We start from the raw sequence: 26,837 nt of genomic DNA, 5'->3' as shown, positions 1-26,837 counted from the left end.
TGTGGAGCTGGTTTGAGCCAGTGACTGAAAAATGAAAAGACCACGTCACTTCTTCTCTGGCTTTGGATATAGAAGCAGATGACAAACCTAGCATGAAAGAAAGTTTGTTTCACCAATGGAAAATGGGCGTTCCCAGTTTCCAATACTGAAACTCCAGTACCTATACCTGCTTTTGGCATGCTGGCTGTGCACCCTGTATGCAGCAGCCTGACACTCTGCACCACACACAGGCTTTCAGCGTTACTGTGTCTGTGTGTCAGACTCCACTGCTCCCTGCCTCCTGTTTGCCTCCCAAAGCTATAGAAATGGATTGCTATCATTCGGTGTGGATGCCCACTCTCCTAATGTTTGTTTCATGCATGCTAATGAGAAGACCAGTAAGAACAGATTTATGTTTGGCTCAGCTCAGAGGTAACACGCATGAAAATGCTGACACAAATGCTGAATAAAAGGCATTTGAAAATCAACATCCCCTACTGTTACCAGCTACAGTGTAATCCTTTTCCAGGCCTGTTGGGAAACGTCCTTGAGGAAGCTCTGATATCAATGCAGCTGCTTCTCTCCTCAGCAGTTCCAGCTTACTTTCACGTTTTTGACTAAGGCAAAAAGCAATGGCAGAGAGCAAGTGTGAGAGGGAGTGTCGTGGTTTAGGCTGCTCCGGCAACTAAACTCCACACAACCGCTCGCTCACCCTCCCCCCAGTGAAGTGGAGAGGAGAAAAATGTAATAAAAGGACTGAGGGTCGAGACAAGAACAGAGGGAGCACTCACCAACCATGGTCCCAGGCAAAACAGACTCAGCTGGGGAATAAAACAAAACAATTTATTAGCAGTTACTTGAAAGGATAAAGAGAAACATTAACAGTTACTTGAGAGGATAAAAAGAAACAAAGCCAGATCTTAAAAACAACACCTTCCCCCCCACCCTTTCCTTTTCTTCCAGGCTCTATCTCCTCCCCCAGCGGCGCAGGGGGACAGGGAATGGGGGAGTGCAGGTCAGTTCATCCATGTTGTTACTGCCGCTCCTTTCTTAAAGGAGAAGGAGTCCTTACAACATTTTCCCTTGCTCCAGTGGATCCCCTACTTACAAGGAAAATCCACAAACTTCTCCAGAGTGAGTCCTACATGCAGGATGCAATCCTTCCCCATGGGATTACTCCAGTGCAGGCTCTTACCACAGTCTCAGATTCTTAGGGAGCTGTTGCCACTTGCTCCGGCGCAGGTCGTCACACGGACTCTAGATGCCTCTCTGCCTTGTCGTGCATCCCATGCTCCATGACCTCTCTCAGGCTCGGGCATCTCTTCTCCAACGTGACTACTCCACGAGCTGCTAGTGGGTCTCTACTCCATCAAGTCTGTCCTGGCTGCAGGGGGGCCACCTGCCATCTCGCCACCGGTTGCAGGGGAAACTCAGCTCCAGCACACCTCCTCCCATTCCATCTGCACTAACCCAGTGTCTGTGTGGCCATTTCTCTCAGATCTCAGTCCTCTCTGGATGAACTCGGCCCAATGGGCACCCTGGGAGTGGGGTGCTCCCTGAGTTCCCCAGCCAGCTCTGCTGCCGCCACTGAGCCAGGGAGCCCTTCTCTCTTCACTCCTGGGCAAAGCACCTTTTCCAGTTCCTTTGTCCCAACTTAAATAGGGCAATTCGCAGAGGTGATCTCTCTCGCATGGAGATCATGTTGTTTATATTTCTGAGAATTAAATGGGTGACTGGAGAGGATAATGGATGGGAGTAGCACTGCTTTTGCCTTCTTGCATGCTAAGTGCCTCACAGGCAAACCTTTTGTCTAATCCAGTACAATCGTTCGTTCGTATGGTCACAACTCTCACAGTCAAGTCTTTCAGTCTTTCAGGCAATGTGAAGAAACACACCTGGGAAGATGTGAGGATACACATGATCCTAACTTCTGTTTCCCACCATGTCTGTTTTGAATCTCTAAGCTATCTATTTACTGCACCAAGCACAAGATATGGCTCCCATCTTCCCCCTTGAGCAAAGAAGGCATAGCTGGGAATGTCAACGCTGGCCTTCAGCCAAGGAAGGCAGTGCAGCTCCCTGGAAGACTGAGTGACTCCACATCTGCACTCCCCGAGAGACCAAATGGCAGCCCGTGGGATTAGATGAGTACTGACAAAAAGCATTTAAAAATGTGAAGAAGACTGAAAGAATGTGCAAAAGCCCAAGTCCAGGGCTGCAGTCCTTTGTCTTGATCAGTGCAGCTTGCATGTTGACCAGGGTGGAGCAGGGAGGCCTGGGAGCTTTAGTATCTTTGGATAAATGCCATCCTAGTAACCCATCCCTACCATGTCGATTTTTGGAGGCCCTGTGTACTGTAGTCCTTTTGCATTTGTCTTTGCCAAGAATATCACTTAGGCTGGACTATAAACAGACAAATCATAGAATCACAGAATTATTTAGGTTGGAAGAGACCTTTAAGATCATTGAGTCCAACCATAAACCTAATACTGCCAAATCCACCACTGAGCTGTGTCCCTAAGTGCTACCTCTAAACTTTTAAGTATCCCCAGGGATGGTGACTCAACCACTTCCCTGGGCAGCTCATTCTAATGCTTGAAAACCTTTTGGTGAAGAAATTCTTCCTAATATCCTATGGCTATCACCCAGCTGGCTTGAATTGCTAATTACCTAATTAAGGTTTAGGCCCTGCCTACAAAAGGTGGGCCATTTCCCCCTGGCTGTGGGAGATGCAATAATATTCTTGGAGCTGCAGCTTAGGCTGGTGAGCAACATCTGGTGACCCTGATGTGATATTCTCATAAGAGACCCTGAAGACCTTGACCCTGACTCTCTTGCTGGGGCCAGAGCTGGAGTGAGAAGTCCTTTGATAAAGAAGGTAAAGCAGCTACCCTGAAAGAGGGAAGTGTGCTGGAGTTGGAATGAATGAACTGTGTCTCTCTCTGCTCACTGTAAAGCCTTCCTGAAAACCAAAAAAAAAATTGTAAAACAAAAAGGGGGAATTATGGCTATCACCCAGCTGGCTTGAATTGATAATTACCTAATTAAGGTTTAGGCCTTGCCTACAAATTGTGGGCCATTTCCTCCTGGCTGTGGAAGATGCAATGGCATCCTTGGAGCTGCAGCCTAGGCTGGTGAGCAACATCTGGTGACCCTGATGTGATCCTCATGAGAGACCCTGAAGACCTCGACCCTGACTCCCTCGCTGGAGCCAGAGCTGGAGTGAGAAGTCCTTTGATAAAGAAGGTAAAGCTGCTATCCCAAAAGAGGGAAGTGTGCTGGTGTTGGAATGAATGAACTGGGTCTCTGCTCACCATAAAGCCTTCCTGAAAACCAAAAAACTGTAAAACAAAAAGGGGAATTATGGCTATTGCCCAGCTGGTTTGAATTGGTAATTACCTAATTAAGGTTTAGGCTCTGCCTACAAAAGGTGGGCCACTTCCTCCTGGTTGTGGGAGATGCAATGGCATCCTTGGAGCTGCAGCCTAGGCTGGTGAGCAACAATATCCAATTGAAAATCTTTCTTAAAAAGGTGAGGGTAAAATAAATGAGCTGTCTAGGCTTTGTCTACAATCAACATAAAGAGGTGGGAGAGGCCCCTGGACTAATTAAACCCATTTCTGCTAGGATGGAGTGAATTTCTCACAAAAGATGCTTTATTCATCTCTGAATCTAGTGGGGACCTAGGGGATAGCTTAGATCTGTCTTGATTTCAGATTGTATCCCCTCCAGATGGGAGGAGTGTGAGTGTTGTAAAAAGCACGGTACCTCCATTAGAGAGACAGCCAGCAGGAGCCTTGATGCTTGGAAGATCTCTGCCCACCAAGAGGGCAGATTCATTCCTTTGCCTCTTTGAAAATCTCACTAACTGTGTACATGCAGGAAGCATGTTTTGGATGCTGAAAAGCAAGTGTTAGGTAATAACTCTTAGCACATTACTTAAATTTATAAGTGGTTATAAATAACGAATTGATACACTTCAGCTTTCAAAGCTAGCTATGTACATACTCTGAACTTTAAAGCTTCCATTCAGCAAAGTGTTTATTTAGTTTCAGAGAACTACACTCTTTTCTATTTTTTTAGCTTAACAGATAACCTATTAAAAATTGAATGAATATTTTAGGAGCTGTAACAGCTCTACAGTAAATAGAAACCTGACTCTATACCATTGTACCCATTTTTTTTTGTCTGTCACTGTGTGTGACATTGATGATCGATCCTGCCTTTCTTGCCAACATGAGGATAAGGAGGCATTTGTGTCCATAGAGATGGCCTCTCCTGTCCATCCAATCACATATGATTCAGCTGACCTTAGAAAAGTCACCTGAAAAACAAATAAATTACTTATTGCATGTCATAGTGGATCTAGAGCTTCAATCTATAAGGCACTTCTGGAAATGCTGACCACTAGCATTTCAATGAGAATTGCAGGTACTCAAAATTAGTTAAAACTTGATAGAATTGACCTTGTGAGTCTTGATCAAAAGCCCATTAAAGCCAAATTGAAAGACTGACCATTTTCAGTGGGTGCTTGATCTGTTTGCTAGAAAGGACCCATAGATACACATCAAAGAAACCATGCTGAAGAAAGGACCTCAGCACAGCCCTGACACTGCCAACATCCTGTATGGTGATTTCACTACACACAAACATGAAAAAAAAAACTGAAAAAGACCCAGCATCCCAACCATGTCTCTTGCCCATGTGACCTTCTGCATGTCTTCAGGTATGGCACTTTGTGCTGGAATTCATCTGCCTAATGCTTATGTACCTGTTGCCAATGCATGGGGATTTGATATGATTCAGAACTGACCTCTGGTGCAAGCTGAGCCCGCGTTATCTCTTCCTGGGATCAACAGGAGTTAAGTACTACCCAGGTTGTGCCTAGTGAGCCATAGCCCGAGATCAACACCCACACAGACTGAGAGAATGAGGATGTGTTTATACATATTGTTAGCATGTTTTGAGGTAAATATTGATTCACTCCACTAAGTTGATAATTAGGGATTAGTTTCTCTTCTGGTGCAGCTTTTTTCCCTGTCTTTTTGTCATGGTTTGATGTGGAGGGGGGGGTGGTTCTGGTGGCAGGAGAGGGGTTTTGCTCCCTGCGACCTCCCCGGTTTTGGAACCGGGTTAGGCTTAGTTCTGGCCACCAGATCAGACTGCCATCCCCCTCGGGACTGAGCCAATAGGGCGCCTCTGTGAATTGCCCTATTTAAGTCGGGACAAAGGAACCGGAAAAGGTGATTCGCCCGTGATTGAGCAGAGAAGGGAGGAGGGCACTGCCCCCGCTCCCTGGCTCCTGGCCGGGCAGCTGCCTGCGTCGGGCCGGCGCCGCCCACAGAGGATGGCGGCGGCAGCGGAGCCAGCCGGGGAACTCGGGGGCACCCCACTCCCAGGGTGCCCACTGGGCTGAGTTCACCTGGAGAGGACTGAGATCTGAGAGAAACAGCTGCATCGACAGCAGGTCAGTGAGGATGGAGAGGGAGGAGGCGTGCCGGAGCCGAGTTTCCCCTGCGGCTGATGGTGAGGTGGCAGGCGGCCCCCCTGCAACCAGGACGGCCTCGGTGGAGCAGACACCCACTCACAGCCCATGGGGAGAAGATGCCTGAGCCTGAGGATGGTCGTGTTGGGATGCACGACAAGGCAGAGAGGCATCTGGAGTCTGCGTGACGACCCATGCTGGAGCGAGTGGCTACAGCTCCCTAAGTACCCGAGACTGTGGTAAAGCCCACACTGGAGCAATCTGTGGGGAAGGATTGCTTCCTGTGGGCTGGACTCACGCTGGAGAAGTTTGTGGATTTTTCCTCGTGGGTAGGGGATCCATTGGAGCAGGGGAAAAGGGTGTAAGGACTCCTCCTCCTTTAAGAAAGAAGCAGCAGTAACAGCACAGAATGAACTGACCTGCACTCCCCCAGTCCCTGCCCCCTGTGCTGCTGGGGGGAGGAGGTAGAGCCGGGAGGAAAAGGAAAGGGGGGGGGGGGGGGAGGTGTCGGTTTTAAGATCTGGTTTTGTTTCTTTCTGTCCTCTCGAGTAATCGGTTTTGTTTCCCTTTGTCCTTCTAAGTAACCATTAATAAACTGTTTTGCTTTGAGAAAGCCCTGTCTGTTTTGCCCAGGACCATGGTTGGTGGGTGCTCCCTCTGTTCTTGTCTCAACCCTCAGTCCCTTTGTTTTTTTTTTTCTCTCCTCTCTACTTCACTGGAGAAGGAGAGACTGTGTGAGTTTTAGTTGCTGGATCAGCCTAAAACCATGACACTTTTTTTTTTTAAAAAAAAGGAAATTGAATTTCAGTGTTTTCTAATTTGCAAAAGAATTACTGAAGTAAAAATGAATTAATGAAGGTATCCCTAACTAGCTCTAATTTTCACTCCCCGCCTGGCTTACTTTGCACAATAAAGGACATGCAGAAATTAGAAAGGATTTTCAGACCTGTAAATAATGCTGTTACATAATTGTCTCCTTCCCTCGGCTCCATCTGTGTCCTTAAACAGAGGGATCAGCACCACTTACATAAGTCGCTCCCATTTTCCTCTTCCTTCTGGCTGGAGTCTCAGGACAGAGCCTGCTCCCTATACCTGGAGCAAGCTTCCTTCTTGCTTCTCGATCCCCAGCAATGTTCCAGCAGCAGCTAACCCTCCCCTTGGGACCTGCTGATGGCTATGCTGTGGTGGTACCTAGGATTGGGGATGTGTTTGAGGGTGGCGAGGGAGACTGGGGCTGTACTTGCTCAGGCAAATGGGGTGCTTCTTCCTGGACCTGGTCAGGGACAAGTCATTCACCCAACCCCCTATGGAGCCCAAGTCCTGCCCAGCTAAGGCATCATTGCCGTGCTATTTCAGGAGTGGTGTTGTGCCTTTTGGGGCTGACGCTGAAATCCACAGAAGTGGTGGGTCTGACCCAGCTCCTATAGTAAATCCCTTATGGTAAGGCTCAGCTTTTATGGCCAATATCCTTATGGTAAAGATAAGGGCTGCCCTCCATGCTGAGAGCCTGGGGCATCGTGTGTTGGCAGCTCTTTCCTCAGAGCAGCACCACATGCCACCGTTTTCTCCCAGACCTTTTTTGACGCTAGCCTGCTTTTCCATGCTCTGCCAAGGAAGAGAGTCGGGGAAGGAGATGCCTTGGTTTGGAGGATTTTACGCTAACATCTTGGGAGAACCCTGTTGTGTGTCTTATCTCCAGGCATGGAGGCTCGTGACCGTCAGGCGGGCTCTGCATCATCCCTGATCAGGCCCTAAGGACCCAGGCAGAATGCATGAAACTCCAGCTACCCTGCTCCATCCTGGCTCAGGGGACAGTCTGCAACTGCAAGGGATTCTCCAGGCTCTGCTCCTCTCATCTCTCAGTGCTCCACAAAGGAAGTCAGACGTCTAGAGGGAATACGTCCACAGGATATTACAAGCCACTCACACAGCCTCTGATAGAAGCAGAGTATTGTAGTGAAACAATCCTTTATAGTCTCAGAGGTATTTAAAAAAAATCTACCAGGAAGAGTATTTTGACAAATACCTCATTAAAACCTCCAGAATCTCACACTGCACCAGTTTATGTAAATCCCAAGGACAAAGGAATATTTAACTTTTCACGTACCATAAATAAACCTGTTAAACTAATACATCTCCAAGGAATAATAAAATAGGCAAATACAGTAAATACATTAGTTCTACTCCACTTTTATGTGAGAGGTGCTTTCCTTTGTCTGCCAGACAGGCAATTCTTTCTGGAGGGGAAAAAAAGGGAAATTGTTATTGATGAAAGGTGGCAGCCTGTGTCCATCTTGGGAAGCGAAGCCACGGCTTTCGATTGAAGGAGTAGCCAGAGCAGGCAGAACACACAGGAGATAATGGAAACATCAAAGAGAAAGGAGGGAAGTCTAGCGGCTGAAAAGGAGTACGAGGTGGATGCCACGCACAGCTCTGGGAATGGCATTTGTGGTTGTTCAGAAGAAATTATGAAGTTAGTGTACATTGTCTCTCTTCTCAGCAAATGGCAAAGAAGACTGGGACTTTGCAGTTTTAAAAAGATCTCTGTTTTCTCCATTTCTGGTTATAGCCATCTAAGTCAACAGAAAAGAAGGTTTTGAGACTTGAGTCACAAATGAGAGGATGTGAGAACACAGAACATTTTATACTGCATTCAGCTCTGGAATCCCCAGCACAAGAAGGACATGGAGCTACTGGAGTGAGTCCAGAGGACGCCACAAAGATGATCCGAGGGCTGGAACACCTCTGCTATGAAGACAGGCTGAGAGAGTTGGGGCTGTTCAGCCTGGAGAAGAGAAGGCTCTGGGGTGATCTTATAGCAGCCTTCCAGTACTTAAAAGGGGCCTACAGGAAAGCTGGGGAGGGACTTTTTACAAGGGCATGTAGTGATAGGACAAGGGGAAATGGCTTTAAATTGAAAGAGGGGAGATTTAGATTAGATATAAGGAAGAAATTTTTCACTCTGAGGGTGGTGAGGCACTGGAACAGGTTTCCCAGAGAAGTTGTAGATGCCCCATCCCTGGAAGTGTTCAAGGCCAGGTTGGATGAGGCTTTGGGTAATCTGGTGTAGTGGAGGGTTTCCCTGCCCATGGCAGGGCGGTTGGAACTAGATGATCTTTGAGGTCCCTTCCAACCCTAACCATTCTATGATTCTGTGATTCTATTGACCTGCGGGACATAAATAAGAGAGAAAGGGCTTTGGGTGGCCTTCATTGCTAACAGCTGTGATGAACCAGCAGTCTCATACCCCAGGCATGCACTGCAGAGTCTGCCCACTTCAGCCAAATTCCAAATTTAGGTCATGATGTCTCCAGTTCTAGTTGTGTCAAAGTCAGGGCCAACCTCAAGCACACAGACAGGACTTCTGTAGACACTGAGATTATAAGGCGTTTGTGAGACAAAAGTTTGAAGGAGAGACCTTTCCCTTTGATAGCACTTAGCTTCACAAATTAATTTATCCATTCTGAACCATGCTGAGTTATGCTGAGACCTTTGGAAGAGATGGAAGAGTGTTGATGCCTGCTACTTGCCGTGTTGGACCACAGACACAATAAAAGAACTGTGAAACCCGTGAGTGGTTGTATGGATCATCTGTCTCACAGATCCAAAACAAGTTTCTCAGCAATGTCCAGCCCACAGGTGACACATGGGGGGGTTGTAGAAGCAACCCAGCTTTGTATCACCTTGAAGCAGAGATGACCCATGGGGAGCTGAGTAGATCACTCAGCCCTGAGTTGTCTGATGATTCCTAGACTAAGCAAAGCAGTGCTGCATTATTCAAAGAACCAAATCTTGATTTGAGCCTTGAAATCCCTCAGCAAAGAATATGCCCTGAGTCTCAATCCAACCATTGTCCAGTTGCCTGAGATAAGGTAAAGAGAAGCTGGAAGGTTTCTGTTTCAGCTGACAACTTTGCATACTCAGACAATCGATAAAGGGAAATTCCCTGTCACACTCCCAAAGATCCCCTCAGGCTTGGTACCTACACAGTCACATAAATCAGGGCATAAAAGTCCTATGATTTGGGCTGGGAATCAGGAGTTGCTTCTCCAACTACACAGCTGGTCTGTGAGGGGATTCTTCCCCCCCTTGAGTGGGATGCCAGACAAGGTAACTTCGCTGAGATTGCGAGCCCTTACCTGGAGGGGTAAGTGATTATTTACCATGCTTTAAGTCTAGTGCACTTGTGTGTTGTCTCTTTTGTGTGCTGTAATAGTGGATTCCATGACTCTCTTGTGTGTTGTAATAGTGTATATTTTATTTTTCAATTGTGATAGTGCATGCCTCCACTGGTATCTATAAAAACCTGCAACAGTCGCGTATTGAATCTGCAAGTGCAGTTCAAGTAAATTGTTATAGTGAACCTTACAGTTAAACCTGTAAGTGCAGTGCAAACAAACCATTTGCTTGAACCTTGCAGACGAGTCTCTTTTCGCCACAGTGGTCTGGATGAAACCCAAAACCTTTCTGTCTTATTCTGAAGGACAATCTCAGGACACCCCCACAAAATTTCCCCCCCGCCCCACCCTGCATAAAACCACAAGTCCTCAAAACACAGGTACTGGTGATATGGAGAATAACACTTAGTCGGGCATTGCAACACAACAAATAGTTTAGCAAAATACTGAAGCTCTGTCACGAGCAAGAATCCTATAGATAAGTAGCCATCTAAAGCCATAAAGGTAACAGGAACTGTTACTGGAACCCTGTTGTCTGTGGGTAACGACCTTAGAAGGAGCAGATAAGATAATGGGAACTGTTAACGACCATTCTATGATCCGGTGATGAGTCATGTATGCCTTTGCATTATAAATTGGTTCTTGTTTTGCCATACGGTGTGCCCGTTTTTGGTGAAGCGATCCCCCGTGCACCCAGCGCTGCATTAAACATACCTACTTTACAACTTTCCGAGTTGTGGAGTCTGTTTCCGCACGTCAGTTTTGGCGAGCCAGGCGAGAGACTCTCTGCTCGGCTGCGGGACCGACTGCAGCGCAGACGCCCCTAGGCGCGCCCCCAGAACTTTCCTTGGAGGAGCCTCCTCTCCTCTGCCGTTCACCCGGGGGCAGACAACGACCTCTTAAGCCCGCGGACAAACGGTATGTTTACAGGGGGGAGCGTACGCTTGGCCGGGGTTGCTCGGCCGAGGCTGCTGGTAAAGCCCGCGGAGGCGTCCGGCGTGCAGCGTTGTCCCCGTGGGAAGGAGGGTACCCTAACAGGTGGGGGGGAGGGGTTGCTGTCCAAAGGGGTGGCCGCTAGCGATCGTGGGGGTAGATCGAGCAAACCTGAGGCTGCCCCTGTATCCCTCTATCGAAACCCGTAGGCCCTGTGACGGAAAGCAGGGGGCGGGCGAGGGAGCTCAGTGGCCTACTCACACAGGGGCGAGCGGGAGCTGGGGAGGCCTGCAAGAAGTAAGTAGGGGGCAAATAAGCGGAATCTCACAGTCATATGACTTACTGGATAATACTGGCAGCTGCAGGAGGGATAATAGCTGGATTGACAATTGTCTGTTATTTGTTTAGTAAATGTTCTGCTGTTCCTGTTGTTCCATGTTTTGTGTAGTATTAATGTAAGTAACGAGAGGACATTTCGTTCCAGCCGTACCTGGCCCTACACCCCGAAAGGTGAGAGGTGTCGGAAAGCGAGGGGGACGATTTGGAATCTCTTTATATGTTATCATCTATTGTAAAATCTGGTACCGTGTATTTCGTAAACTTTATACCGTCCAAAGTTTATACCATCTAACGTTAGCGTATATAATAAGGCCTTTGGTGTTTGTATGAGTTTGCTGGGCTGGCGCCGAAATGTGCGATTGTGTGATTATGCCGCTAAATCACCGAGTGAGTGTTTGAGCGAGTGAGATGCAGCCCGGCTGCGGAGCGAGTGTGGAGTTCTGATCCGTGGCTCCGTGTTCTCCGCGAGGAGAGCGGCCAGAGACGAACGAGGCACGTGATAACGTAAAATGTGCGTGTGAGCGAGTGAGACGTGCAGTTGCGCACAAAGCGAGTGCGGAGTCCGAATCCGCCGTTCTGTTCTGCCGCGAGGGAAGCAGCGGAGATGGACGAAGCGAGTGGCAAACTTAGAAACTGTATTGTTATACACGCGAGCATCAGGATTTTCGTGCAACCTAATATACGTTTTGGGTGCTTTGATAGTAAGCAGAATGTTTAGGCGCGGTTGGCAGAAACGGAGTGTTATATGTTGGTGTAGCGAAAAACTGGAAAACTGGTCAATTGGGATTAAACGTTCAGGCTAGCAGATATTTTGTGGAAACTTAGAAGGTGTAAAGAATCCATAAGAGCTGCACAAGAGTGCCACTGGTATATGGGAGGAAATACAGGGTGAAGTAGTGTTGAAATCGTTGGGTGTGTAGCACAAACAAGTGTCCGCCCGCCTTGTCACCGGTGTTGTTTGTGCTAAGTATTTGGAGTGTCATCAGTACATTATTTCTTTTAACGGGAGACAGGAGTTTTGTCTCGACAATTGTCTTGGATTTAGGTGCATTTACTGTGGGGCGAGTACGCCTCTGCCCCTTCTGCCTTGAGTAAGGTATTATTGTTGTCAGTTTAATCGGACGATATCGCTTAATTAGCAAGAGAGGCTTTTATATTTGTGACTGAGAAGACACATTAAGCAAGTGTTATAGGAGCCAAGCAAAACTGTGCAATAGCGTAATGGAGCCCTTTAGGCTGTATTTTGACTCATTGGAAGGATATAGGGAGTATGGACAGGAAAACTTTAGTAACAGAGTATCGTATCCAGTGGTGGCTGTTATAGAAATTGGAAAATGAGGAAAACGGCCGAATAATGATACTTATAATGGAATTATAATACTTTATTGAAATTGATGCTGTTTTTCAGAAGAAATTATGAGATGGTATATGCTGAGAAGTTTTTTTCACTTTAAGAAATCCTGAGTGGCAAAAGGCATGTGGTATAAATTTGGCCACTCAGGACACCCCGTTTTGGCATTAAAAAAGGATAAAAAATAAGCAAAATAAAATTGAAAAAATGCTGTTCAGCAAGCAGCATTGAAAAGACATGTTTGAAGCATAGTGGTGAGAAAGAAAATTTAGAATTAAAGGTTGCTCCCTGATAAAGATGGGGAGACGCTGATAACAATGGTGGTATTGAGAATGTGCTAACGAGGACGGCGGCAAAAGCAGCCAATTAATCAGTGTATTAATCAGTGGGGAAGAGCTGCCTAGTGGGACTTGTAAAAAGAGACAGACGTGGTGTTCTCCATGTGATAATGGTGTGAGAGGAGAACAAAAGTGTTGTACAGGATGACAGAGAAAAGCATAAGGATAGAAATTGTGGGTGAGCCTCTTCACTGCTGCCTCAAATGGAGGAAAAGGGACATTTTAAAAGAAACGCTCCTGAAGAAGTCGAGAATACGTTCCTCGACCCTCAGGTAATGCCCTGATTGGGCAGAATCAGTGTATATTATGGCAAATTTTTATAATTTTGAATGAAATTGAATCAAAAACTTAGGGCCTGGAGGTAAACTGTTGGTGTTGTGGGGGCAACTGGGCGATTTGAAAAGCTTTCTTCTGAAACTATTAAAATTTAGGATTGAATGGATTTCTTTGCCTTCCTGAGGCTCCTAGATCACTATTGGAAAGAAATCTGTTGAAACAATTCAATGCTGATCAAGCTTTGACACCTGCAGATGATGACTTTGTAAACGATAAGGGGAGCAACTGGCCAGAGTGAGAAGGCTTCATTCATAAATTCTTGTATATGCCAAACTCCCCAAAAGCCCTTCTGGGAAGAGATCTATTGGAACAATTGGAAGCTACGATAAAATTTTAAAAACATGAAATTACTCTGGAGGTAAATGTACATATCATCAATATGTACAAATAATGAGCTTGTTTTTAGTCAATGTTCCCACAGAAGGAAAAATCAACGCAGAAATCACCGACCAGGTATATCCTGGGGTTTGGGCAACTGATGTCCCGGGACATGCCAAGAATGCTCAACCAATAATAATAAAATTGAAGGATGGACAGAGAGCAGTAAGAATTAAACATTACCCACTAAAAAGGAAGATAGAGGAGGGATTCGTGCAATTATAGAGCGATTCCTAGAATTAAGTTTATTAAGGGAATGCGAATCGGAATTCAATACGCCAGTCCTCCCTGTTCGAAAATAAGATGGGTCCTATAGAATAGTCCAAGATCTGAGGGCCATTACCAAAATAACAGAAGACCTATACCCCATGGTTGCTAACCCATATACCTTACTAACTACTGTAACTCCTGATTTAACTTGGTTTACAGTTTTAGATTTAAAGGATGCCTTCTTTTGCCTCCTTCTCTATGAAGCCAGTAAGAAATTTTTGCTTTTGAGTGGGAAAACCCTAAGAGTGGTCGAAAGACCCAGCTCACACGTATGGTGTTGCCACAAGGTTTCAAAAACAGCCCTACGATCTTCGGGAACCAATTAGCAAGAGACCTGGAGTCATGGGAACTACCATCAGAAGAAGGAAAGGTTCTACAATATGTAGATGACCTCCTTATCTCAACCAAGACCAGAGAATCCTGTGTCATCTGGACTGCATGGAAGGAAGCCATATGCCAGACCACAGACTGTGAAAGAACTACGAACATTCTAGGAATGACAGGGTGGTGCCGACTTTGGATATGCGATTATGGCTTGCTTGTTAAACCAGTGTGTTCTTCAGTAACATCCAGTCAAAAGTACCTCCAGTGGGATGCTAAGTCAAATCAAGCATTCCATTAGCTGAAGAAGGCTCTGATGTCAGCACCAGCACTGGGATGCCCCGATCTTCATTTCTCAATGGGAACACTGGAGAACCAGTGGACCATGACTGTCTTGAGGCCACGTACTATAGCCACACTGACCTCAGAGATGCCCCCATGGATGGGATAGAACACTGGTTCACAGATGGAAGTAGTGTTGCAGCCCAAGTGTTAACAGTAAGGAATGTGTATCAGCGAATATAAAAAGAACACTGTCCTTGAGATAAGAAGGTAGGTTGAAGCTGTGAAAAACACACTGTCCCTGGGAAAAACAAGAAGGATGAAACTATGAAAAACAAGATTCTGAGCAAAACATACTAACTGCAAAAATAGTAAAATATTGTAACAAACGTAGAAATCTCTATCCAATCACAGTGTGTATCATACTCGTGCTTGTCGCGTGAACAGTAGTGCTAGACCAATTAGCTTGCTAAGTACAGCGCATGAAAGCGTGCACAGAACCGAGCTATGCTATAAAAAGAGCAGTGTCACAGAATAAAGCGGAAGCCTTTTTACTCATCATATTGATGCGTCTTGCTTCCCCGTCTTCGGCCGCAACATCTGGTGACCCCGACGTGATCAAGAGGGTTTTCAACGACCACAACGCGGACGAGAGAGAGGACGGCCATCCCGGCGCCCGAGAGAGGCGGATAGCCCGAGAGAGGCGGATAGCCCGAGAGGCGGATCGTCCGAGAGAGGCGGAATCGTAGCGCTACGGACTGACCGGTGAGTCAGGCAGACCGAGGTCTGGTTCGGGATGGGAATGCTGCAATGACAGCCTGGGAACGAGATGATGGAACGGGACGTTGCATTGTCGTTGTTGGGAAGCTTCTTAGAGGAGCGTGGATTAAAACTTGGAAAAAGATATTGGCCCCTGATTGCAGGGGGGTATGCAAAAGATATTATCAGAAACACGAAGAATTAGGAACCAAAGGAAAGAAGAAGTAAGTGACTGGAAAAAAAAAAACCAACAAAAAAAAACAAACCAAAAAACAAAAAAAACCACCACAAATAAGCGACAACTGCCTCAACAGGAGGAGGTAAGCGACTGGGACAAAGTGCTAGAGAAACCAGCACTACTAACAGTTCTAACTTGATAAAACTCCCGGTACTCCTGGTTTGGGTATCAGCCCATGTACCGGAGGCCTGACAAGGACTTGGGACAATATAGACGTTAAATTTTGGCGTGCAGCCACCTGTGGGGATGCTGCTGGCCTGGAAAAGTCATCATCGAATCTTTTAATCCAGGGCCCCGAACGAAAGACAGACTTATTGCTTTCCCCCTCTTCCAACGAAGTCGGTACACCGGCACCCCCGTGCCGCGCCGCCCACCGCGCCCGGCGGCGCCCCGGGAACGCCGCTGCTGCTGCCGGCCGGGGCCGCGGGCGGCGTTTGCCTCGGCGCTGCCGCTCGTGTGCAGGAACGAACCGCGGCTGGAAAGGACGGAGACGCGCGGCGGGCCCCGCTGCGCCGGTTCGTTCGCGGCTGATGGTCCCCTCGGCGGGAGGGGGCGGCGGCGCTTACGGAGCGCGAGCGGCCGGAGCTGCGGCAACAACAAGAGCAACAACAACAAGGGGGGGGCGGCACAGGGCTGCTGGGTCGTCATCGCCACCCCGCCCGGCTGAGGCGAGGGAGGGCTGACCCCCCCCCCCCCCCGCCCCGCCGCTGCTGAACCCCCCCGAGAGACAGCACATCGTAACTTGGATCGTCTCGATCGGCATCGCGGGAAATAACTAATCCTCTTTTGTTCCAGCAATTTCAACAGTTAATATCAGTGTTGCAAAACCGTAAACATGCACATTCCATTGTACATCTGCGAGCGCACACCACGCTTCCAGGGCCTATAGCAGAAGGGAACAGGCGAGCTGAGCCTCTCACGAGTGCAGCTCTGGTACCAAACTCGTTAATACAGGCAAAATCTTGCAGGACTTCTACCATCAGGATACTGATGCTATTAAGTGACAATTTGGTTTAACACAACAATAAGCCCGCTCAATCGTACAATTCTGTACTAGCTGTTAAAATATGATCATGCCACCAGTGAATGGTGTTAATCTTCGTGGTTTACGCTCGCAGGAACTTTGGCATACACTTCTTATCAGACATATGTATTTTTGTCATCATAAAGTATTGAGCATGTTGCTGGTATTTCTTACAATCCTACTGGGCAACCGATCATAGAACACGCACATGGTACTTTGGAGAATATGCTTTTAAAACAAGAATGATGGGGAAATCTCCCAATGAAACAATAGCTAAGGTGTTATAGGTGTTAAATCTCTTAAATCGAGAGCTAAACATTTTGGGATGAATAAAATGTCACTCATGTCAAAATCAGGCACAGGCAGGGTTACAGCAAGTGGCTTTCCAACAGCTGACTGAATTGGCTACGAGAGCATTAAGACGTGTCCCTGATTTTTGGGACAGGGGAGGCTTCCTCTGCTTCCATTCGGCAGGGAGCACAGGAACCTTATGAGCATTTTTTTTTTTTCTTTGATCAGCTACAAATGGCAGTTCAGAGATAAACAGAAAATCCGGCTACTGCAGATGTGTTGGTATTCCAGTTGGCCATTGAAAATGCTAACACAGACTGTCAATAAGCTCTTGATCTTATCAGAAATCGGGCAAAAACGATTGCAGATTTAGTAAAGGTGTGTCACAATGTAGGCTCGGAACACTATAAAGCAAAATTTTAGGAACCAGCTAAAATCATTGCAGCTTCAATATTTGCACCAGAAGTTGGAGTGGCACAGGTGTTAACTACACTGAATAAGTTGGGTTGTTAGCTTGCAAAACAAACTAATGCTACAGCTTCTGCTTTATCAATGCTCTTAATTGACAGGATGGTTAAAATCTTTAATAAAGCAGACATTATATTGCTAGTAGTTCTTTTATGCATAGTAATAATCACCCCCTGCCTATTGTCACGATCCCAGCAGACGGTACAGAGTACGGTTAATCAAGTAATGGTCACAGAAAAACAAAAAAGGGGGGAGTTGTTGTGGCATCATACACACAGCTACAGTTGAGGTTTGACCTTGATGATTTAAGCCTGTGCTCTTTTCTGAAGTTGGGAAACACCGATAAAGAGGATGAGAAAGAAAAGGGAGTGTGAACAGCTGGTGCAGGGAGTGTGAGAAGTTGACATGAAGAGTTTGGGAAGTTGATATAGAGTGTGTGAGAAAATGATGTTTAGTTTAGCAAGTAAAAAATAGCTCCTTTTTAGGCATAGCCAATAGTAAAATTAAAATAGGTGCGTGCACTATTGTTTGTAATCAATCACAGTTGGGTGAGAGCCGCATGGACACATCGTGGCCAGAGTAATAATCTATAAAAGCTGCGTGTACAACAACAATAAAGGTCACTCTGCTATCACAAAAGAATTTTAGACACAGACAATCACAGCTGCACAGCCTCCTTTAACAGTAATCATTAATGGGAAGGCTTTTCTGGCCTAGTTGACACAGGGGCTGATATATCTATAATGAAAAATCCTGACTGGCCGCCCTCTCGGCCTCTGATACAGCCCTGGCAGCTGTGATCGGAGTAGGTGGAACACAGATCCCACAGCAGAGTGCACAGACCTTGTTAGTAGTAGGCCCAGGTAACAAACAAGCTGTTTTGAAACCATATGTTTTTGATGTCCCATGTACATTATGAGGTCGGGATTTGTTGAATCAGTGGAATGTGAGGCTAACCTCAAATTTTTAGCACACGTCACTGATGTCCAGCCCTGACTCAAGCTGGCAAGCCGGTCTGAGTTGATCAGTGGCCACTAAAAGGTGAGCGACTGGGCTGAACTCAAAAATTAGTCAATGAACAGCTCAAATTAGGACATATAATTCCCTCCAATATTTGTTATCCCAAAGAAATCAGGAAAATGGAGATTTATGTTAAAAGATTTAAGAGCTATTAATACAATCATTTCACCAATGGGTGCATTACAACCGGGTGTACCAAATCCTACTATGATTCCAGAATGTTAGCATTTGATGGCGATTGATTTAAAAGATTGGGTTATTTCACCTTTTTACTTTTTTATTTATTTGCACCCTAACGATTGTCCTAGATTTGCCTTTTCAGTTCCAGTGCTTAACAATGAACGACCCACGCAACAATATCATTGGATTGTACTGCCTCAAGGAATGATGAATAGTCCTACAGTTTGTCAATTGGTAGTAGATGATGCTCTCTGTCAGGTCAGACAGTAAATCAAGCTTAGCAAATTGTACGTGCCTGCCCTGACCGTCAACATATTGTGCCTTCAAATACTCCAGCAGGAGTAAATCCAACAGGTTTATGTGCCAATGAATTATGGCAATCTGATATTACTTATATTCCATCGTTTAATCGATCTAAATATGTGCATGTAACTGTTGATATGTTTTCTGCCTTTGTTGTTGCTACTGCTCACACTGAAGAAAACCATGGGAGTACCAAAGAAAATTGGGACAGACAGTGATCCGGTATGGTGCCTTTTTACAGGATTGGAGAGTGACTCACACTACCAGCATCCCTCATTCACCTATGGGACAAGCTGTTATTGAACAAACTCATTTAACGTTAAAACAAATGTTTGATAAACAAAAAGGGGCAGTCTTCCGTATATTTCCCCGCAAGAATCCTTGGACAAAGCCACATATGTTTTAAATTTTCTTAATTTGTCTGCTTCTAGGCAACATACTATGGCTATGGATCACAATTTTAAACCCAGTGCCATTTTTGCAGAAAAATTAACAGCATGTTATAAGAAGCTGGACTCAACTCATGGGATGGCCCTGCGCCTCTGCTTACATGGGGAAGAGGGTATGTTTGTGTTCTTCCCACAGGTCCATACTGGTTACCAGCAAGAAACGTAAAGCCAACCAGGACTTTTGAAACTACAAATAGAGAAGGGGAGATCCAAGAATTAGCAGAGCAAGCAGAGATCACAGAAACACCGAATGAAGAGAATGGTTCAAATGGACAGACTTGTAATAGAAGATTTCATGTTAATATATCAACTGTTCTTATGTTTCTCATTGTTAGGTATATTATGTGTGTGAAAGTTGCTTGTATATATGCTTTGTGTCTTTTCTCCGATCGGAAAGTGTATGGATTCCACCCGTAGCTACTGGAAGGAAAAGAATTAACTGGTACCAAATTAATGACAAAGAATTACTAACTGGACTTAGTTGTAAGCACGTAACTTTGAAAAGAGAAGCTAGGAGGATTGTTATTGAACAACATGTTGCGATTCGCAAGAACCGCTGTTAGCCGGCAGAGCACATACTGGGCAGCCTTGTTGCACGCACTGGCCACGCGTGCGGCAACGCCGTGTCAGTACCTTTGTCGTAGACTCTGCTGAGGGTAAAAAGAGATGGCTCAGAGCGGAGCTGAGGGAGGCTGCAGAGCACACTGTGTAGATAAACAGGGGACGCCCTGAAGGTGCCGTGCCTGCCTCCCTTCTCCACAACGACCCTGCCGATTGACACCCTCCTGCTCAGCGAAATCTTGGGTATAGTGGAAATAGTAAGGCCCTCGGAAAGGGAAGTAGTATACTAGAAACTGCTTTTGCAAAGCTGTACCAAAACAATATGCTAGTAACTGAAATTGCCAGTCTCCTACACAGAGTTTTATTCGTGCAAGAAAAAAAAAAAAGGGGCAACGCTGTCACTGATCGATCACACAAATTTTTTCACCAATCTGCTCGACCTCTTCAGAAAGAGTTTGCACTGTCGCGAGCACAAGCCCGTGCCATCGTCGCTGCAAGGCACCAACCCTCGAGGATTGCAACCAAGAGGAGTGTGGCAAACTGATGTAACTGAGTTTCCCACCTTTGGTCCACTGCGCCATATCCACGTCACCGTGGACACTTGCAGCAGAGCTGTATGGGCGACACCAGCGCCTTCTACCGCCTTCCGATGTGTAAAACAACATTGGCTTTCAGCATTTGCTGCTCTTGGCTTACCACAAGTCATCAAAACAGACAATGCTCCTGCATACACAGGAACAACATGTGCTGCATTTTTAGCGGATTGGGGAATTGAACATAGAAAAGGTGTTCCGTACAACAGTACGGGTCAGGCTATTATTGAACGGTGCCATTAAGATGTAAAGCGACTCGCTGCCATTTTGAAAAAAGAGGGGGAGATGTCCCCCAACGCGCGAACTGAAAGGCGAAGGCAATCCAGGAGTTCCCAAAGACTCGGACCTTTCTGCAGAAGAATAGAAGAAGTGCTAAATCTTCCAAAGAACATATTAGACGACTCTGATCCAGACGAGATAGATTTTGCCTTTATCCGTAGTCTGATACGCACGCGCAAAGCTGCAAAATTATACCCGCTAACGCACTGTAGCTGTAGATGTAGAAATTTACAGGTTATAACTATAGAGTGTGGAGGTTGTAGTCGCATATGTCATGAATCGCAACGTGACGCAGTGCAAGGCTGTGCAGATTGTAGACGCGCTTTAGATATTAACCCATACCAGGCGCTCGCTGCTTGGCTTAAAATAGAGAACGCTTCACGACAAAGGTTAACTGCGTTGTTTGAAAGTGCAGAAGAAGCTATATTAGCATACGCAGCCTTTAGGTTACAAAAACTACTGACTGTTGTAGAAGTAGCACAAAAGACACAAGTGATGGGTACCAGATATCAGAAGCAGTGTAGACGTCATGATAAGAATGGAGGAGTTTATTGGTAAGACAATATTCATAGTAACAGGAATCTTAGTTTGGTGCCAAATGACCTATGGAATCAACTCCATCAGCCCGAGAGACAACATATGGGTAACCATTGCTAACAAAACAAACCAGTCATCAATCTGCCTAGCCCTGGGTGGTATTGGAAACCCATTCCGTACCTGTCTCATAGGAGTACCAACATGGAAAGTGGCAGCCTTTAGAGGGCTGGTAAACGCCACCAACCTAACATATAGCAACTTCAATACCACAACGATCTATAGAGCAACCCCTCAACAGTATGACGGAGCAGTACAATGCCGGCTTATTCATGCACTTAATGCTTCCCTCCAGTCTGATCCAGAAGAACTAGACCTGCTTGGTAGCATGCATGCAAACACTACCGCTGGGAAAATAGGAGGATGGTTTTCATTTTTGCCATTAGACCCAAACAACTTGAATAAAAACAGGAAACTATGGGCAACCTTAGATTCTAATCTTGACAGCGCATCGGTAATTCGCTTTCTATACTCGAGCTGCAATGGCAGCAACATTACTGAACCTCGAAGGTTGCCCGAAAGAATTTTCTTAATTTGTAGAGACAGGGCATGGAATGGCATTCCAAAACAACCAGAAGGAGGTCCTTGTTATTTAGGCCAGCTAGCCTTATTCCATCCCAATATATCCCTATTAAGAAAATGGAGTAAAAATCACACCAGGAGAAAAAGAAGCCTACATGATCTAGACTGTAGCAGTGTAGGCAATCCCACATTTTGGAGTGAATTTGGACGAGTAGCTGCCTCCACACTTTTCCCAGGGTTAGCAGCAGCAAAAGCGCTCACCTTAGCAAAACAACTAGGTTGCTGGGCTCGTGACGAGATAAACTTAACATCCAGCATTCTAGATGAATTAACGAAAGATGTAGAAAGTGTCAATCATGCAGTATTGCAAAACAGAGCAGCGATTGACTATTTGCTTTTAGCCCATGGGCATGGTTATGAAGAGATCGAAGGAATGTGTTGTATGAATTTAACAGGTCCAGGAGAGTCAGTGCATAGAAAACTTAAACAACTAAAGGACAAACTACATGCCTTGAAAGAGGTAGATGGCATCGATGGATGGTTGACTTCCTGGGGAATAGATGGTTGGGTGAGAGATCTCATCAAAACGTGCTTGGGGCCTCTTTTGTTGTTAGGCTTTCTCTTGCTTTTTGGACCATGCTTAATGCAATGTATGACCCAACGCTTGTCAGCTATAGCGCACGACGTTTTTGAAAAAAGAGGGGGAGATGTTGCAGCCCAAGTGTTAACAGTAAGGAATGTGTATCAGCGAATATAAAAAGAACACTGTCCTTGAGATAAGAAGGTAGGTTGAAGCTGTGAAAAACACACTGTCCCTGGGAAAAACAAGAAGGATGAAACTATGAAAAACAAGATTCTGAGCAAAACATACTAACTGCAAAAATAGTAAAATATTGTAACAAACGTAGAAATCTCTATCCAATCACAGTGTGTATCATACTCGTGCTTGTCGCGTGAACAGTAGTGCTAGACCAATTAGCTTGCTAAGTACAGCGCATGAAAGCGTGCACAGAACCGAGCTATGCTATAAAAAGAGCAGTGTCACAGAATAAAGCGGAAGCCTTTTTACTCATCATATTGATGTGTCTTGCTTCCCCGTCTTCGGCCGCAACAAAGTAGTTATGTCATGGGCAGAAAATGACATTCTGGGTACGCTGTCACCACTTCTGAAAAGGTAATAGAATCTGGACCATTACCGACTAAGACCTCAGTGCAGAAAGCCGAAATCATGGCCCTGGAAAGGGTCCAAGGAAAGGCTGTGAATATTTAGACTGATTCTAAATATGCCTTTGGAGTTGTACATGCCCATGGGGCAATATGGAAGGAGAGAGGACTGTTAAATTCCCAGGGAAAGACCATCAAACACGCAGAAGAAATTTTAAAACTCTTGAACGCAGTCCAACTTCCTGAAAGAGTGGCAATTATGCACATCAGGGCACACCAAAAAGTGAGCACAGAATTAGAAAGAGGAAACGAGCTGGCAGATAGAGAGGCAAAACAGGCTGCTAAAGAAATGGTAAAGGTAGAGGGAGCACTAGTCCCTGATGGGCATGTATCTTCAGAAGGTAAGCCAGAATATACAAAGGAGGACCGTAAGCTTATCACATATTTAGAGGAATCATACAATGAGGATGAGTGGGCCATAACATCACATGGGAAACTTATAATTCCTTCTTATATGGTTTGGCCGTTAGTCTGAGAGGAGCACAAGAAAGGTCATTGGGGGCAGAAGCATTATATAAATACCTTGTCAGACACATGGTAGCTCAAAATCTGTATACCACTGTCAGACAGGTAACTCAACAATGTGATCTTTGCCTCCAGACTAATCCAAAAATTGTCGCAAAGCCAGAAATGGGCCAAATTGGGAAAGGGAATGGTCCGGGATAACATTGGCAAATTGATTTCTCGGAACTTCCTAGTTTGTACTAACTGATACCTTTTCAGGCTGGCCAGAAGCTTTCCCATGCAGAACAGCTAAGGCTCGGGAAGTGACTAAAATATTGCTCCAAGAAATTATACCCAGGTTTGGAGTTCCAGCAGTGATGTCCTCAGAGGACCACATTTCATCACCAAGTCTCTTACAGAGAAAACTTTGGAGCCACAGTGGGAAGGTCCATTTCAGGTGCTGCTAACCACCCACACAGCAGTGAAAATTAAGGAACAAGCATCGTGGATACATCACACCAGAGTGAAGAAAGCTCCTAGACTACAATGGAAATCCACACCTACCGGACCACTGAAACTCCAGATCCAAAGAAAGGATGGACCATAATTATTGTTAGCATTTTTGTATTTTGTCTAAATCAAGGAAAAGTGAGTTGAAACGGATCTACAGAAATTATGGGAGAAGAATAAAATTTTACACTGAGCAGCTCAAGATGATACTTCATTTGGTGTCTCTGAACTCTGGGAAAAGCCCATCTCTTGGTTACCCAATTTTACATGGCTAAAGCAACTCTTTATTGCATAAATTATGATCGTTGTGCTAGGATTGCTAGTTTGCTGTATGTTGCAATGCTTCATGTGGATGTGTAAACAAACCAGCAACACATATGGAGAATGAAAGAATCATAGAATGGTTAGAGTTGGAAGGGACCTTAAAGATCATCTAGTTCCAACCCCCCTGCCATGGGCAGGGAAATCCTCCATTACACCAGGTTGCCCAAAGCCTCATCCAGCCTGGCCTTGAACACCTCCAGGGATGGGGCATCCACAACTGCTCTGAGCAACCTGTTCCAGTACCTCACCACCCTCAATGTAAAGAATTTCGAAACATAAATTAAAGGACAACATTGAAAGCAGGAAGTATTTTGCTAAATCCCTTAAAGAGAATAGTGTTATATAGCAAAAGAATTTGCAAAGGAGGAAAAAAAAAGGGGGACTTGATATGGAGAATAACAGTTAGTCGGGCATTGCAACACAACAAATAGTTTAGCAAAATACTGAAGCTCTGTCACGAGCAAGAATCCTATAGATAAGTAGCCATCTAAAGCCATAAAGGTAACAGGAACTGTTACTGGAACCCTGTTGTCTGTGGGTAACGACCTTAGAAGGAGCAGATAAGATAATGAGAACTGTTAACGACCATTCTGTGACCTCAGTGACCTCATTCTGTGACCCTCAGTCCTTTTATTATAAAACCACGACAATGCCTTAGAGGTCTAGTTTGGGAGATTTTACAGAATATCTACTCCACTTACAACAATAATATAAAATCCTATACCCTTACAACAAACTTAGGACCTATTGTAAGACCTAAAGCTTACTAAAATGTTCCATGGAAGAGGATGGAGAGGCAGGTTACCATCATTAATATGTTAGGTTGCTTATATAGTAGGGCATTTGTTAAAAAAACCCACAAATAACCACTAAAACAAAATGAGAAATCTAAAAGACTTATAGGGAAAAAACCAAAACCCACACACCAAGTGGTTCTAGACAGTCTGACCAGTGGATGACAACCCCTGTTCCTGAGTCCAGAAATCAGCTTAACCTTGAGCGTATATGTGGAAAACACACCAGCCAAGTAACAGAAAATTCAGTGCCAGCAGGAATGCCAGCATGCCCTGTCTGCATTGAGTCACTACTTACAGGCAGCATTAATTCTTCTCACATCCTACAGACAACTAGGATATCAAAAGTGGTGGGGGGGAATTCCTATATTTGGCCCAGACAGGCCACCAGAGGAAGACAGACGCATGAAATTAATACAATGCAAATATGATGCAAACACGATTGATCTAGTCTCTTTTCAGCCCCTCAGAAGTACCAAAACACGGGACAACTAAGAGTTTTATCACAGATTGGCTTTCCTAGCTGCAGGGATTCTTCTATCAAGCTGTAGATTCTTTCCCTATGCTTCCAGGTTTTGGTTTCTCCCATGGAGCTGTAACTAAAGTTGATCCAACTAAAAGCATGTGCTTTTCTGTGATATGGATGCTTATCCTCTTCCTTTCCAGCAAAACCAAGCCTTTTAAAAGGAAAAAAGAAAAGACTTACAGAGGTGGAATGAGACACCTGCAAGGGATTCCTTTGTGCTGCTCAGTTATATCGCTTCCTCTATGTATGCCAAATCTTAAGCGGTACTTTTGGTTGACCCACAGTGCCTTACATTGCGCCATGTGTCCATTCCCTTAAGCTCGTTTGTGTGAATGTGAGCTGTGCTCCTTACTGCCTTCTCTTTAAAATGCTCTTCTGAAAACGGTGCTCTTAACTCTATTAGGTTCTTTCTCACATGTTGCCCGATGCACTGAAAGGTGGTGAGGGGAGAGTGGCAACTGCTGGTCTCCAGTTAGCAGGTGCATATATCACATAAGATATAACAGTACTGGGTTAGAGCAATGTTTTAACTGGCTCGGTATTGCACTCTCTGTTGTTGACCGTAAGTGGATGCCTAGAGAAGAATATCAGAATAGAAAAAGTATGTATAATACTTGCTCCAAGTATACTTCCAACTCAGGGATATCCTGAACCAGGACGCATTTCTGTGCATCTTATTTTTTTTATCCTTCAACTTGTCCAGCTGCCCTCTGACTGTACCTAAGCTGACAGCGTGCCTTGTGGCAAGGAGTTCTCCACTTCAACTGTGTGTTTGGAGAGAAACAACTCCTTTGTTTTGAACCTACTAGCTACATTTGGTGCTCAAGGTTCTTATTTCAGAAAAGACGGGTGACAGTCAGTGTGTGTCCAACAGCTTCGTGACACTTATCATTTCTAGGCTGAAGAGTCCTAGAGACTTAGTCATCCCTTGTATGTAAGCTTTTCCATACATGCTCTTCTTTCTCTGAACCGCTCCCAGCTCTGCCATATCCTATTGTGAGATGGGGAGGCCAGAGCTGCAGACAGTCTCCAAGATGTGGGCAAACTGTGGATTTCTAAAATAGCCTGCGGATAGTCCGCATTTTCTGCTTGGTTCATCTCCTAGGAAGTCCTAACATTTTGAACCACTTCAGGCTACCAGTCTCTGGAGCAAAACTTCCAGAAGAAATCTATACTAATGAAGCAGTTTTGAAAGGTAAGGACTGTTTGTACACATTTGATGAAATGTGTTTGTTCCCTTACTTTTGTCCCATGAATCCTACTAGAAGGATCACTTGAACACAGCTGCCTGCTGACATGAGTATCAGCCTGCAAATGGAGATAAAGTGGTGATCTAGAAAAGCTGACAGGTACAAAAGAAGATAGCAAAAATTTGTGGATTTGCTAGAGGAAGTCTCAGGCACCGGTGGCCAAAAAGCACTGGGTCTTCAGACAATGCTAACACATCCCATGAACCAGGCATCAGAGCTCCCCTCCCTGTCAGCCCCATAACACCAATGTGAGATAATTACTCAGTAGAAAGCACTAAACTAAAGTACTTTTTC

This window comes from Tauraco erythrolophus, chromosome 1 (genome assembly GCF_009769465.1).
Source record: "Tauraco erythrolophus isolate bTauEry1 chromosome 1, bTauEry1.pri, whole genome shotgun sequence".
NCBI classification, from domain to species: domain Eukaryota; kingdom Metazoa; phylum Chordata; class Aves; order Musophagiformes; family Musophagidae; genus Tauraco; species Tauraco erythrolophus.
Note: the sequence above shows the minus strand (reverse complement) of the source record.